General features: G+C 39.3%; 1 long non-coding RNA gene across 1 annotated transcript; it reads left to right on the plus strand.

The window, feature by feature from the left end:
* Positions 1-3,190: 3,190 nt before the first annotated feature.
* On the plus strand, positions 3,191-8,109 carry LOC309876953. The gene is made up of 3 exons (XR_014317293.1): positions 3,191-3,250; positions 3,762-3,866; positions 7,391-8,109. It is a non-coding gene; the product is annotated as an uncharacterized lncRNA (long non-coding RNA).
* Positions 8,110-8,618: the final 509 nt, after the last annotated feature.

Genomic DNA, 8,618 nt, shown 5'->3' on the forward strand with positions numbered 1-8,618 from the left:
AAGATGCAGGAGCACCCAGCACAGGGCTGGGCAGCAGGTAGCAAGGGGCAGGAGCAGCATTTCCCCAGACTTCTTTACTCAAAGCTGGCTTCTGTGGGAAGAAGAAATGATGAAATTGTATAAAGAGCCTTGAATACTGCACACAAAACTGAGGCAAATCTCATGTCTTTATACTTCATGGAAGTCAACATGAGCCTAAGCTATTGCCATATATTATATGTCAGAGCTGCTTACTTCACAGGATGACCCTCAAGAAGCACGGGAACAGGCAGTAACATTTTGTCTAATTCTTCTACCCTGACACTTAGGTCTGACTGAAGAGTTTTTGATGAAAATCAGAAGGCACAAGGTCCAAATATTTATCTGATATTGTTAAGTATTACTATTTAAAGTAACTTATGCTACCTGACAGGTCTTCCTAGTCAGAGGGTTTAAAAAAAAAAAAAAAAAAAAGCTGTATTTGAAGGAAAAGTAAGACATAAAAGTTTAAAGAGGGAAATGCAGAGTGGGAAAGTACTGCTATTATTATGGAATAAAAGTGCTGTGAAATTGCTGTGAAAATCGGAAATCCATAATTTTATTGCCAATCCTGTTTTTGCCTTACAATAAATCATGAACATTGGAGAAGGAAAAAAAGATCCTTTAGGTCATTTTTTCTTTCTTCTTGTTAATTAAGAATGTCTCCCTACAATGATCCTGACTGGTTTGTTCAGTTTTAAAATAACTAAAGCACAGAGGGTTCAACTCATTCCCTTGGGAGAACATTCAGCAGCTGAACAGACCACACTGCTAGGAAATTTTTCCTCATTATCAGCATGGATTTTGCCTTGTTCTGTTTCATCCTGTTACTTCTGGTTATACCTGGTTGGACCATCTTGCGTATTCTGTATTACATAAAATTCCATCATTTCATCTCATACACATATTTCTTTTCCAGGGCAGATACTAGGCTAAATTTGAGCTTCACTGAAGAAACTGGATGTAAACTCAGAGTAGTGATTAGCTGTAATAGGTCCTATTTTTACTATGTACTGAGCACACAAACAAAGAGAATTCCTATTTAAATTCTGAATGGGAAATCTGAAAATCAATTTATTTTTTCTTCAAGCACTATTTTTTTTCTGCAAGTAGATGGCTGCCCATTTTTCAAATCTACTCAAGCACTTAGAAAGCAACTTGCAGATACCAAATTCTTCCCCTCCAAGAAAACTAATCTGACAGGCTGAAGCTACAGATCACATAGTAGTTCAAGTTTAAAGGGAAGGAATGTCTTTTATTTACTGCAGGACCAACACCAGAAATATTTTTTCTGAAGTAGTTAGCTAAGGGCAAATGTGTCCTCTGTGTAGAAGGTCACAACAGAGTATGTACCACTTGAGTCTCAATTATGCTCTGTTTGTACCTCCCTCTGAAACTTTCTCTGATTGGGAGATACTGGGACTTTTTTCCATTTAGTGTGTTTCACTGTCTCTTGGAGAAGTTATTCATAAGAGGTATCAATTAAACATTTATAGATAGTGGTGTGAGGTAGACCTCCTACTGTATTGCAAGAGAAAGCAGTAAAAGGCACTTATGTAATATTGTTAACTATCGTCTTGTATAATGTTCCTCCTTATCACCTGCTCTCAGAAGACAAACAACTCTAATGCTCAAGCCCCTTTTAAAAAAAAAAAAAAAAAAAAAAAAAGTAATATAAATACTGAGAACTTTGTTGAAAATCCTTCTTTTTGCTCAGGAAACAGAGGGGAAAAACCCATGAAGAAAAACACAACACTCTTCCAACCCCTGTTAAACTGGGAGAAAGTGAAACAAAATTGCCAGCAAACAACTGAACAAATGCTTCTCAGAAGCTTAATATTAACCTTAAATTGAGATAATGAAATTATAAAGATGTTTCCTGCTGTTTGTCTGAGATATTTATCCTTTTATTTGAAACACATGCTCCATAAAAGTGTATTGGTCTCAACATACCTCCTTTCAAGCTGACAATTTTTCTCAGAAGGGGAAAAAAGTGGGGGGGGGGGGGGGGGGAATATTTATGCCTACAGCCAGTCTCCTAAATCTGTGGCCAGGTACACTAGAGAGAAAGTAAAATTTATGCAGAAGATCCAATGCATCTGGTTAGTATACCAATGGGTTGATTTTTGTTGTTACTGTTGGTTTGTTTGTTGTTTTTTTTTTCTCTGTTGTTAATTTTCGGGGGGGGGATAACTGTGTAAAAATATATTTCTAGATCCTTGCTTCCTGTTTCTGGCCAACCCCACCCTTCTTTTATGTTTTGCAGTTCAGATAAGAGACATACTTTCTGATTTGCAAACTACAGTCTTGCTCCCTCCAACTATCCCTTGCTCTTGAGGAAATAGATTTGTATACTCAACTTCTTTTATAGACCATGCACATTTGGGGATGTGAGATTATTCCAATGCAAAGCCTCTGGATCTGATTGACTGCACAGCAGTGAAAACAATGAGTGGATTACAGGTGGTAAAAAAAAATAAATAATCAAACTCAAAATAAAGAAATGCTTAAAACTACATTAAAGCATATGTACATTGTGCTTCACAGGAAAGTCCAATGCATTTGCATTCTGGAGAATGGCATATGCCACCTGCAAACTTCCTAGGTTTGCTGTGTGTATGCCAAACCCTTGAAATCAGCTAGTATGAAAAATGTTCTTGTGGCTTTATTTGCTTTGCAGGGTTTTGGGTTAAGGTTTTGTTTTGTGTTGTTTGCTTTTGGGGATATCAGTTGGTTTGGGTTCCATCCCTCCATCCCCCCACCCTCCTTGAAGTGACTAAAAATGCAAGGAAAAAAATTGCCAGTTCAAATCCCTCAAAGGCCAGGTTTACTGTGCTCCATACACATTCTTATTTTGTGTTTGTCACCATTTGTGAGCTCTGTCCATTAGCGCATGAAGCAATCTGTTTTATCATTGTCTCCTGAGAGCATTGCAGTCTGGGATCTATTTTAGAATATATTTAAGTATTACATACACACTCATATTGTATCAGCTTGTATGAAAAATGGCAAGTTCAAAGAACTGACAGAGGTAAAATTTAGTGTTAGTTCTTAGCTCTTCTGCATGTATCCTTTACAGTTTTGGGCTACCAAGCAGGAAATCTCTGTCACTTATTAACTTAGTGCTGAATGTCCTAAACAACTATGTGAGCAAGAAGTGCCTAGAAGGGTTGCTGCCAATGCAAGGGACTCCACTCCTCAAGGACTGAATGTTTTGCAGCCCTTTTTCCAGGTAAGAAATCTAGGAAATAAAAGTCTAGATGCCACAGCCCAGATGAGATGAAGCTTTACCCTTCTCTTACTCTTGTGTGAATGAGGACAAGGAGCTTTAGAGCATGTTCTTGAAGGCATGTTTCCCCTGTTACCAGGATGTCCCTAGTTTTCCTCAGGAGCTGTTAGGAAGATGTACATCAGAAGATGTATAGTCACTGAGAGTGGAAGGTTCATCAGGGCTCAGTGGGACCATGATTCTCCCCAGCCTGCAGCACTGAAGTTAGGTAACTTTGTAGCTCTCAGTGAGAATATTTTGAAACTGCATGAAACAAATCATTCTGCAAAATAATTTCCACAGTCAAAAGTTGGAGATATTAGTCCATAAATCAAGCCTGTATTGTGTTCACTCCCCCTATTCTATTTCTCTCCTTGAAGACGTTCAAGCAAACACAGACTTCCTTAATCCAAACAGTAAAGCTAATGCCAGCCATTGCCTTCTAAATTAATTTGAGAAGCCTGTTTGGTTGCAGGAATATGAGAACAAAAGTAAAGTTGTGATGATCATCAGATTCTTCAATTCTGAAAGCACAGTCAACAAGAATATTCAGATGAGTTTCTGATGTCTGCTACTTCTGGTAAGCTCTAATATTTTTGAGAATTCCCATAGACAGGCTTGGCAGTCTTCATTTTACTCCAGAAAGGATTTTTGTGTTCTCTGTTACACCTTAAAACACAGGACAAACACATTGCTCCTTCACAGGAGCAATGGTGACTGACTTTTGCAATGATGTTGCTGATGTAAGACAGCAGTATATATAAATCACAGAATCATAGAATAGAATCATAGAATGTATGTAATGTATTGGCCACATCTATACTAGTACTACTACAGTCCCAGCTTTTCAACAATAGATTACTTTTAAGACAGTAATAACAAAAAATAAAGTTCATAAAACACTGCGGTGTATTCTTACCAAGATCCTAACAAAATCTGATGAAATACCAAAGTGATCAGTCTTGATTCATCTTTGGAGAAAGTAGCAGGTCAGGTGGTTTGCATTTACTGTAAGAAAGCATTGTCTTACTAAGTCTCTCTGAACAGCCCTTTTTCTGAGCATTGCCAGAGGTGGGGTAGCTCCAGCAAAAGCACCTGTAGTTCCCAGCGCAAACTGGTAGAGACAAGTTCACAGCAGGTTCTTGGACATGGTTTTGTCTAAAGCTACTCAGCCATTCTGTGCTGCAAAACAGTTACATTAGACCTCTTATTTCTGCAGTCACTAGAGGGGCTGTGTTGATGGTATCAGTGGGGAGGGATGGGGACTGTTTGCAGAAAAAAAAAATATTAAAAACAAGGGGAGGGGAGGGGTGAGGGAGTGGAAGGACCCTAATGAAGGAAAAGGCATGAAAGTGACAGTTCAAAGCAAACAGCTCCAAAGCACTATTACTACTTTCAGAATCCTTTCAATGTAAAGAAAAGCATGAATTCAAATTAATCAATTGTCTTTTAAAGGAGCTGAGGTAGCACTCTGACTATTACCTGTGCTTTTAGAGTGCATCTCAAATGTGTCATTCAGGCTTCTGGAGACAAGAGAGATACGAATGAATCACCTTGCTACAAATTAATCACCCTGGGATTAGGGGTAAAAATTTCAAAAGCACCTTAAAATGACTTAGAAATCTAATTCCCATTTTCTGAATTGACTTAGGCAGTTACATCCTGACTCCAGTCAAAAGTCAATGGGATGATAGCTCCTAAATCACTTTAATGTATCCAAAAATGTAACACAACACCAAGCCCCTCTGTAGTCCTATTTGCCCTTCAGTATAGTGTCCCAGGCTTCTGCTTTTTCATCCCTGATTTCAGTACACATTTACCATATGTTGTGCTTTCATTTTCATTAAACATTTTGAAAGATGGAGGTTTCAAACAGTGAGCTACTCATTCATTCATCTTTCCACACAGAAACCTAACATCACTAAAACACCAATTTCAGACTATTATTTTTAACTAATGAGAAAGGAAATATTTTTCCTAACACTGACAGCAAAATCTGTCCACCCGTTTTTATATCTTACATGATGATATCACAGGTCCCACTGGCACATCTCAGACCAAGTGTATGTTTTGGTCTCCTTCCATTTACATTTCCTTCTCGTCAGTTAATGAGTGATCAAAGCACAGTCCAAGTATCCTCTGAGTCCTAAGGGGTTAGAGCAATAGTTGAGCTATTTGGATACTGCTGCTCTTCCATCGACCAGATTATGGTAATGTTCCCTTTCTACCTCGGGGCACTGGAAAAATCTTTCTACTTCCCCATGCCTGCCCTTTTCCAGCCTGTGTCTGTCTTGTCCATTGTATCTGCAACATCATGTTGGTAGCGCTCCTATCATAAGTGTCTGATTACACTGTGATACAAGCTATGAGAAATAAACCAAAGAATGTGTATGGCTAGATTACACCTATTCACGGGAGCATATGAATACAATATCTGGCTGTCTGATTAAAAAGAAAAAGAAAAAAGAAAGATTGACTTTCTAGTGCTAGTGAATGACCAGTCAGAAAAAGGAATTAGGATGGGGCAGGGAGACAGTGAATAAAAGCAAAAATCACATTCAAATCTGAAGGAAAATGTTATTCATGGTAAGTCAGCAGTCATCCTGGCTTTCAGCACTTTTATGATTTTTTTTTTCCTTTGTACTCCTTACTTTTCAGTTATTTTGCCCATGATTGTGTATTTTTTACTCTTTTGTCATCTTCCTCAGGCAGACACAGAAGACTTAGGGAAAAGGCTCAGGAAAGGGGAAATTCCTATCCTGACATTTATTTCTTCAGTGACCTTGACAAAGTCACTTAATTTATTGTTTCCCTTGCTGTAACAAAATGAACAGCAATGAAAATTAAGTCTTTTTCTAACATTTGTGACTGCTCTGTGATTCAGCCCTATCTGGTAAGCCTGCTTTGAAACCCTAGACTAAGTTAGCACAGATGCAAGCCATAATTGTTATCAGTAATGCCTCTCCTCTCCTCTAGACAAACTTTCTGCAGCGGTCAATACCTGTTCAGCAGCCAGTCATGGTGGGAGAATAGCAATCGCCAGAATAAATGCTGTGCCCTTTCTCCTGAGCCTGTTGCATCTCAATAAACTCTGCAGTGTCTCTGGCAAAGGGAGAATTCAAAAGGGTGGTCCCAAAACAGGGCTCTGAAGGGCTTTGCATTCAGAATAAGACACTATGGGAGTATCATGATGACAGCTGCACTTACATCACTGAAAATAATTATTCTGATCCGTGAACACAAGCTAAGCTGTAAGAATGGTCTTGTAAGCAAGGTCTGTTTTAATAGAAACATAAGTATTATGCATTACAGTCTATTATAAATTGGTTGTAATTTTCTCCTGACACTCTGTGAATTAAACTAGTTAGGATACCAAAAAAAATAACAAATGCCACAAAGCAGAAAGCAAGCTCGGTGTCTGAAGGTTAATGATTGCTCATGAAAGCTACAGAAATAAATTATCTGCCTAGGGACACTGTCACATGATCGGCACAAAAGCTGCAACAGCCGAAAATGTTTATGTAGAGAAAAAAACACTGTCAGCATCACAGAGCCCTTCCCCCACTGCTGAACCGGAGTCCCGAGCCAAACAGCTGCTCCTGACTGCTTACATTAAACTAATTTGTGCTGCAACATTGCAGCTGCTTAATTTTTAGACTGAACTTTATCACCAATAAGTGTTACAATAACAAGTGATGCAGCCCTATCTCTGAAGAAATATCAAGTTCCTCAACAACAAAAGCAGAACAAGGTCCTGAAATTTGAGAAAGGAGTGAAAAGACGATGGCCAAAACAATATTTTAAATCAAGATGACCTACTCTTGTTTTTCCTGGGAAAGGCTGAAAATGCTGGCTTGCTCCTAAATTAATTCTGGGTTATACCGTGCTCCCATGCATCTGGGGGCTGTCCCACACCAGCATGGAGGACCAGTGGTTGAGAGCCGCAGCCAATACTGATGGCAGCAAGGTGGAAGTCAGGTGAAATGTTGGGGCTCCAGGGGTTCACCCGTCCTCCCAGCAGGTCCTCCCTGTGCCTGGCATTTGGGGATGGCATTGCAGAGCTGGGTCACTCACACCCATCCTTCACCTCTGTCCCTTTTCCAGGTGCTTGTTGGGGTCTGCTGTTGCCCACCTAGGGAGCTGGTGTCTCACTACAGTGCTTGCACATCACCCTCGCCATGGATTCACCGGTGTCTCCTTAAAACATTTATAGCACTCGACATTTAAAAAGAAGTAGTTTAAAAAGAAATTTTAAAAGAGGAAAAGGAAAAAAAACCTTGCTCATTCATATCCTAACAGCTTGAAAGCCCTGACCTCCTACTCACCCCTTCCTCTGCCTCCCCCCATGAAAAAAATTTGTTCAAACACAGTTGCATATGAGGAAGTGTTTACAGAGAGGCAGCAGAGTGGTGTTCCTTGGGTAACAGAAGTGCTGCAATTACAGAATGTCACATGTTGTTCCTCCCATTTTCCTCCAAATTATTTTTCCTCTGTTACATGCAGGGCTTCATCTTTTGCTGAAACAGACACTGACCTGAACTGGTTGTGATTTCTGCCAAATATGCAGGCACTGTTTTGCTACATTTTGGAATTCGGCTAAGTCCATGTGTCAGGCATTTGCTTGCACTCAGGAAACGCCAGTGCTCAGCCTGAGACCTCCCCGCCCCCTCCCACCCCCAGTGTTCGGAATGCACAGAAACTTTGCAGTTTTTAATTAGTTTTAATATGATTAATGTTTTGAGCCTCATATCTTGTTACATCCAGTATGTTTGTTTAATAAATAAATAAATAAATAAATAAATAACTTTAAATGTACTGGTCTTAGTTATTAAGGGAATAAATTAAGACAAAAAGAAGAAAAGAAAAAGAAAAAAAAAAAAAAAAAAAAACACCCAGAGAGCAATTATACAGTTAAACAAAAAGCTGTATCTGCTCACAGTGCTAACAGGGTTGCCTGTGTCCATGTGTGTGCTTGGGGAGGAGAAACAGCATGGGGAATTGGTAGTGAGAAACAAGGACTGTTCCAGCAGCACAGCCCACCATTTAAAGTCTTCCATAAAACAGCTATAAGAAGGGGATGCTCAATGGCTTATTTCTTCTAAATTTAAAAGCATACATTAAATCCAAAATTCCTCAGGGGTTGTGTGTGTGTGGGGGGGTGCTTTTTGTTTTTTATCAAAATAATGTTAGTCAGATTTTTGCCCAACAGCAGGAGTTCATGGTATCTTGATTCTGGTTCATGGTATCTGGTATCTTTCATTCCACCCCAAATGTTTGAGAATAAGGGTGATCAGATAAACAGGTCCCAGGGGGTTCTCAGTGTTATTAATGG

Source organism: Aythya marila (genome assembly GCF_965140915.1).
Source record: "Aythya marila genome assembly, chromosome: 3".
NCBI classification, from domain to species: domain Eukaryota; kingdom Metazoa; phylum Chordata; class Aves; order Anseriformes; family Anatidae; genus Aythya; species Aythya marila.